Here is a 7,852-nt window from a genome sequence, read left to right as displayed (position 1 = left end):
GCCATCTTCTCCTATGTTGCTTTTCCTCAGAGGCAAGCGTTACCTTTGTAACCAGCAAAAAGGAACACGAGAGTCGTTGCTTAGCGCCCTCATCATTGAAACGGTAAAACTGAGGTGCAGAGGAGTGAAATGGGTCCTCAAAGTCACACCTCAGAGACACATCTAGAACCTTCTATGGTGAGCACGCACACCCCAGAACTATCTTACCTTCTCTGTGTCTGGCTTCCCATATATAAAATGCACCATAGGATGGTTGTGAGGGCTGACTGAAGGAAGTTGACTGAGGTGTCCTCTACAGCTGGGCAGTCAGCACGATCAGGGGTGGGGGGTGGGGTGGGTATTTATTATTTATCGTTATTGTGTGCACACATGTCAGGGTGAAAAGGTGGAGCTCAAAGAGCAACTTGCAGGGCATGGTTGTCCCCACCACCAACCACCACCATGGATGCTGGGGACTGAACTCAACCCATCCATCCAGCTTTCACGGAATGTATTTTTTACCCACTGAACCATCTCTGGCCCAGGATTGGTTATTTTTGTTTGGTCCAGGAGATGGGGTTCTTCAGAGGCTCCCACAGGCTGTATCTGGCTTCTGTGAGGGAAGGGAAGAAGAGGGCTGTGGGGCAGCCAGAACCTAACTTCAGCTCAGTTCCGAGAGGACATTTCCATCAGGACAATATCTGAGCCGTTACCCATAGAGACCGCTGGAGGTGTCACATGACTTGTGGGAAGGCGCACGCATAGCGGCAAACTCACTGTGCCCCAGGCTTGGCTCAGAGCAGCCACAGGAGGCACTGCACTGGGGGGGGAGGGGGGGGTGGTAAAGGGGGAGGAGGAAGGGTGTAACCCATCATGCTCCTGCCGTGGGAGCCGTTAGATGACAGCTACACCAAAAGTGTCTCCCCCAGCCACATGGCATGTAAATTAAGCAAAGGTATGGCTTATTAAAAGATAACACACAGAGACAGGCAGATCTCTGTGAGTTCGAGGCCAACCTGGTCTACAGAGTCAATTCCAGGACAGACTACAGAGAAACCCTGTCTCTAATAATAATAATAGCAAGATAAAACACATGGAAACTGGCGAGATGGCTCAGAGGGTAAGACCATGGGCTGCTTTTCCAAAGGACCCAGGTTCAATTCCCAGCAACCACATGGCAGTTCACAGGCACCTGTAACTGGAGTCTGATATTCTCTTCTGCCCTCCATGGGCACTGCACACAGACACAAATGCAAACAAAATGCCCATACACATAAAATAACTAAATTTTTTTAAAATTAAAATGGGAGGTCTGGACATGGTGACACACACTTGTAATCCTTAGCTCTCCAAAGGCTAAGGCAGGAGGATAATGACTTTGAAGCCAGCTCGCAAGATCCTGCCTCAAAAGAAATCAATAAAAGCTAATGTGTGTGGAGAAGACTGAGGACAAGGGTCAAGGGTCATGCGAATGGATTGCCGGTGCTTTGCTCTTCCATCTGCAAGGACTTTCTAAGCGTAGGCTCAGCCTAGACCTGGGGAGCATGAATCATCTCTTCCCAGCAGTCCCAGGCTGAGTATCCTTGAGGAAGAAAGGTTTCCTTAGCAAAATGGGACTCTTCATCTGGTCTTAAAACCTGTAGAAGTCAGCCAAGCAAAGAATGGGGCAGGCTCTCTGGGAAAGGACGATGCCTAGCAGGTACCTCAGGCACCTGTCTCCCTGCTCTTGAGAAGAGAGGTGTGGGCATCCAGGTAACCCCAGGAGCCAAGCTATCGGTCACTACCAGTTAGGCTGGGAGGTTTCTGGGCCCCACCATGTCCCTCTACCCTGCTGGTTTCCCACAGAGGGCCACAGGGGGAGAAGCTGGGTAGCGAATCACGATGTCAGAGTGAGCAAATACAGAAGGATGGCAGTTGAGAATTTGGAGGAGGGAGCCAGGGGGCAGGGAAGAGTGGAGAGAGAGGGAGGGCTGGAGCCTGAGTCTCCCCTACTGTCTTAGTCTGGTTCCTGGTGCTATAGAAAAATATAAAGAACCAAAACTTACTTGGCTTAAACTTCTAGAGGCTGTGAAATTCAAGACCCCCCGTGTCCAGCGTCGGCTTGACATTTGGTGAGGTCTGTCTGGGCAACAACACACTGGATTGCTCAGAAAGTGTGTGTGTGTGTGTGTGTGTGTGTGTGTGTGTGTGTGTGTGTGTGTGTAAAATCATGGAGGTCCCACTCTCGTGATTACACTTAGTCCTAACTACTTCCTAAGCACCACGTGTGAATTTAAGGTGTTTTTCTCAACATGTGACCTTGGCAGGGAACACAGCCAAAACGGTGCCTCCTCTCCTCCCAGGAGCTGCTCAACCCGGTGGAGAGAGAAAAGGGGGAGGGGGATGCAGGAAGGAACTTAACTGTACTGGCCACGGAGACAGGTCTGAATTGCCTGCAATCACTGTCTCTGTCTCTCTCTCTCCCCTCCTTCTCCTCTTTCCTCTCTTCCTCTCTTAAATAAAAAGAAATAATAACAAATGAGGGGCTGGCGAGATGGCTCAGCAGTTAATAGCACTGGCTGCCCTTCCAGAGGACCCAGGTTTAATTCCCAGCACCGACATGGCAGCTCACAACTGTCTGTAACTCCAGTTCCAGGGAATCTGATACCTTCATACCAATGCACCTAAAATTAAATTAAATTTTTAAAAAATTAAAAATAAATGAAATTTACAAATATTATAGAAACTTTGACAGTAAAGGGAAGATTACATACAGCCCACGTTTTCTACAAATAACTTTAAGATATTTCTGCCTTCCAATTTTTAATGTTCTTATGAATTTTAACAGCCTGTTCTATCAATGAGCTAGGTACCATTTACATTCTGTTGTTTGATTTACTGTATTAAGCAGCTTCAATATTACGTCTTTAAAATTAAAAATGGTGTGTGTGTGTGTGTGTGTGTGTGCGCGCGCGCGCACGCGCACCATACATCTTCTTTGGGCCCCACCCTAACCATAACCATACCCTAACCCGAACCTGAACCCAAACCCGAAGCCAAAAGGGGCCCGAAGAAGTCAGCAGAGGGTGTCAGATTCCCTGGAGCTGGCCATACAGGTAGATATGAGACACCACAACCTGGCCAAACCTTGTTTGATCTCAGAAGTTAGGCAGGGTCAGGCCTGGTAGTGCTCGAATGAGGGCATGATTTTACCAGCACATTAGAAAAAAAATCTTGTGTATTACACTTACTTAACCCTCCTTCCCTTCTTCCTCCCCATCCTTCCTGCAACCACACATCTTTGCCACAACAAGAATTTTGCCTGCCTTCTGAAGAAGGGGTTTTATAAAATGCTGATCTTTGCTGGAGAGAGAGAGAGAGAGAGAGAGAGATAAACAAGCCCGAGCCTGAGTCTACAATACAGGATATGAAGAACACTCTCCTGGGGAGTGTCTTGGCCAGCCAGGGTGTTTATCAATACACTGTCTGATAAATCATAAGGCGGGAACAGTATTGATCCATTCTTTAAAGATGATTGAGAGGCAACGCTGGGAGGAAATGGCCCACTGATTTTCTTACTCAACAGAAAAAGATCAAAGTGTCACAGGAAGAGATCAAATATTTGCTGTGGGGCTTACAAATGTGCAGTAAGTGATTAACCGAATAATTGTGCAAACCTTTTGTCCCGTCTGATAAAGGAAAGGGATTGTTTCGATTTCTCCTTCAGTGCTGGGCATTGAACTCGGGGCTCACAGGTGCTAAGCCCACGCTCTCCCACTGGGCTACAACACTCCAACAGGGGGCTGGGGGTCAGGAAGACGAGGGGACTCTGACTATAATTATCAGAGAAATAAAAATAAATATACCATTTTCTCAGATGTCTTAAAAGAAGCTGTGGAGTGGAATCTTCAGAAACATTTTTAATGTTTTGGGGTTTTGTTTTGCTTTAACTTTATACGTGTGAGTGGTCTCCCTGTGTGTATGTAAGGGCACTGGTTCCCAAGAAAGCCGGCAGAAGGTGCCAAATCACCTGGAGCTTGCTTCACAGCGGTAAGTGGTGTTGTGGGTGCTGCGAACTGAGCCAGCTCTCCAAACCGGGTTTGGGGTTGTTTTCTGTTTTGTTTTGTTTTGTTTTTTTGGTAGAGTTTTGTTATGTGTTCAAAGCTGGTCTTGAACTTGCAATAACCCTACCTCAGTCTCTGGAGTATTGAAATTAAGGTCTGTGCCACCACAGTAAACTAAAAACATCCTTTACAAAAAAAGGTTAATTTGTATTACTGTTTATTCTTCTGTGTGTGTGTGTGTGCACATATGTGTGAGTGTCCTCAAATGCCAAAAGAGTGTCAGATGCCGTAGAATTGAAGTTGTGAGCTCTCTCCCATGGGTGCTGGGAACTGAACTCCCACCCTCTAGGAAGCAGGAAGTGCTCTTAACCCCTGAGCTGTCCCTCCGGTCCCTAGACAGATTCCTAACAGTGAGTACGGGGAGATTTGTTTTGGGTACCCTTTTGAAGCCAATCAGTAACCCATGTGCTGACACACAAAAGTCACTTCTGCAACACTGTAGAACTGACACCAGGGTCACGACGACAGGTCAGCTCTCGGCACTGCAGGTACACTAAGCCAGCCAAGGAGAGGAGGAAACCTGGACCCTGCTTGTCACTTCCTGTCCAGCTGAAAACACAAACTTGCAGGGCAAAGAAAGCTAATGCCTAACAGAGAGCATGGGTGAGCCTGGGCTCCGTGTCACGGACCTGGTTCAGCCAGCAGGAGCTCTGAAAAGAGACCAGGCCAGGAGGAGGCCAGTAGAGAAAAGTGTCTTTACGATTGGCTGTGTGTCACCAATCCATCTGAAGTCCGTTCCTGAACTAGAAGTCGTAGACACCAGCTTGATGGGGAGTCCACTAGGACAGTTCTTACAGAGCCGTCCCAAGCCCCATCTTCCAACTCAAACTAGGTAGCATCAAAAGGCTGTGCCTTCATTTATTCCCAGAAAAGTAGAAGCAGTAAGGTGTGTGTGTGTGTGTTTGTATATATATTACATGTGTGTTGTCTGTGTTATATGTATGTGGTGTGTTATGTGTATGTGGTGTGTGTGTTATATGTGTGTGGTGTGTGTGTTTCTGTGTGTTTTGTATGTGGTGTGTGTGTTATATGTGTGTGGTGTGTGTGTTTATGTGTGTTTTGTATGTGGTGTGTGTGTTATATGTGTGTGGTGTGTGTGTTTATGTGTGTTTTGTATGTGGTGTGTGTTATATGTGTGTTGTGTGTGTTATATGTGTATGTTATATGTATGTGGTGTGTGTATGTGTGTTTAACAGTTATAAAACCTGTCACATGAGCATTTGAGAGTGATCTTTTTGTTGTTTGTTTATTTTTATTTATTTAGTTTTTGGTTGGGGGCAGGTTTATTGGGGTGGGGGGCGGGGGACTGGGAACATCACCGCCTATCATACATCTCCTTCAGGATCTTCATGCTTTCTGAGTAACGAAGCTGATTCCAGTGAGATGCCTCCTTCCACCTCCGGCGTATACGTTTCCAGTATTGCATGTTGCGATAGATGAGTGTGGAAAGAGAAGGTTCAGGCTCAGAGGGTTTATCATCTGGGGTACCCTGGGTCTCAGGCTGCAGTGGGGATGGGATCTGCAGGTGTCTCCAAGTGATCCAAGGGCTGTGGGTGGAGGCAGTGTGTACACATCACAACTTTTGCTGTTGATGACCTCTGAACCCTCCTCATCCTCAGACAGAAGGGGCAGTGGTGAACTGGGTGACCGCGCCTGCTCTCACACTGAGGGACAGTTGCGCATCATACAATGGTATGTTCTCACTGAATTGGGCCAAATCCACACTCCGGTCAACCAGCTTGATCACATGTGTTGGATCTCTGAGGACCCCCCCCCCAGCCAACCCATCGACCATCTCCCTCCTCTTCCTCCTCCTGGTGGAGGAAGCAGGCAGATGGCCTTTTGCCAATAGCAGCAATGGAACAATCCTTGTTGTGTGTACCCAAGGGTGTTTTCCCAGCATCTTCATCCAGACATTCCTGTCCATGTAACTCTTCTCCAGTAGACACTGAAGAACGGCATCCAGCTGGTTCAGGGCTTTGGCCCTCTCCATCTCTGATTTCACCACGTTTACCTTCAGCGGGAACATGGTTTGGGTCCAAGTCTAATTTGCTGGATCAGAAACACTTAGAGGAGGAGAGAGGGCTGTGGTAAAAGCCGTTCGGAAAATGGCCGCCACCGCCGCCGCGCCAAGCGGAGGAGGAGGAGGAGGCGAGGAGGAGAGACTATAGAGTTGTTCCCTCTGCCTGATCTGCTTCTATGAGGCCTAATCTACTGGGGGCAGGGAGGCAAAGCTATGGAGTTTGAAAGAAAAACCGACTACAGTCCCATGTACCAGTGCCCCAACTCCACCCAAGCACTCCTGAGAAGTTTGTTTCTTTAACCTAAAATAAAGAAAAAAAAAAAAGAAAAAGAAACACTTAGAGGAGACAGGATTCACAAACCAAGGCAGGAGGCGGGCAGGAAAAGGTCAAAGGTAAGCCTGGCTACCACTGGTCCTCGGGCCTGAGCACCATCCAGTCGCAACTGCCTTGGCCGCCACTTTGTTTATTTTTGACATTGTGTTTTGATTTCAACATTTTCCCCTCCCTTACCTTCCCCCAAACCCTGACATAAACCCTTTGATACTCTCCTTCAGATTCATGGCCTCTTTTTTCATCATTTGTTATTGTATGCATATATGTATTTGTATACACACATATATTCCTAACTATAACAGACTGAGTCTGTATAATGTTACTAGCATGTATATTTTTAGAGCTGACCATTTGGCACAGGCAAGCACTTGGTGTGCTCCTCCCTAGGGAAGCCGCCTCTCCCACTCCCAGCTCTCCTTGGTTGCCTGTAGCTCTTCGTGTAGGGTTATGGCCTCCTGGGCGTTTCCCCAGTGCCATCTGGTGTCCTTGCTCTGCACACATTGTGCAGTCATGATGGTGACTTACAGGTGTAGCTTCTGCTGTCGCTAGGAGACAGTCACAACAAAGACACTTTTTAACAGCCATATTCTCTCTGAGGCCGGCTTATCTCCTTCAGCACCCCGGAGAGGAAGCACATAGCCTGCCTGCCTAGGTGATAAGGTAGCACCCACACTGTGTCTGACACACAGGATACCAGGCTCCAGCTCCTCTTCATTACTGGTGCTGTGCTGCCAAAGCTGTACCCAGGACCCATAGGGTGGGGCAAGGGAAAAGCATGGCAAGGAACTCCCCGGAGGCGAGGCTTTTCAAAGTCGGAGCTGCTTCGGCAGAAATATCATGGTACTGAGGGTCTTCTTACAGTGAGAAAGGGTACATTTGGCCTTCAGTTTCCTGTCCTTAATAAATACTTTTTGTCCGACAATACTATGTGGTATCTTCACACGCTTGTCCCAGATCTCCAGCCATTTAGACACATTCTTTTAGTAACATGACATTACCTCAAACTTTATCCATGGCACATGAGACATCTCTCGGTTTGCCACGTTTCTCCTCGCCACCTATATTCTAGATGTTGAACTTGAGGGCCCTGTTTTGAGAGTGGCTACCTATTTCTCAAATTCACCATCAACTGGAGCTTCACAAACATCAACTTCCACAGCCAATAGCAGAACCCATATTTTAGTAGCCCCCCCCCCCACAACCTTAGCACAACTGACTCCATGATGGAAGTACCATTCAGACTACAAAATTCAACATGTTGACAACACCACCTGCCAAAATGAAAACAAAGACCTAATTCACCAAAGCCCATAGTTCCGGGAAAATATCTAAATGTAGTTCCTTGCTGTATAGCTTCTGGCTAACTGTTCTTGTTAATTGTAGTATGTCAACTCAGAACGTGTTGGGTTTTGG

General features: G+C 47.4%; 1 pseudogene; it reads right to left on the bottom strand.

The window, feature by feature from the left end:
• Positions 1-5,397: 5,397 nt before the first annotated feature.
• On the bottom strand, positions 5,398-6,111 carry LOC101983940 (annotated as a pseudogene).
• Between the last annotated feature and the right edge of the window lie 1,741 nt (positions 6,112-7,852).

Source organism: Microtus ochrogaster, chromosome 2 (assembly GCF_000317375.1).
Source record: "Microtus ochrogaster isolate Prairie Vole_2 chromosome 2, MicOch1.0, whole genome shotgun sequence".
Lineage (NCBI taxonomy): Eukaryota > Metazoa > Chordata > Mammalia > Rodentia > Cricetidae > Microtus > Microtus ochrogaster.
The sequence above is the reverse complement of the archived record's forward strand: the minus strand, read 5'-3'. Positions and strand labels throughout refer to the sequence as shown.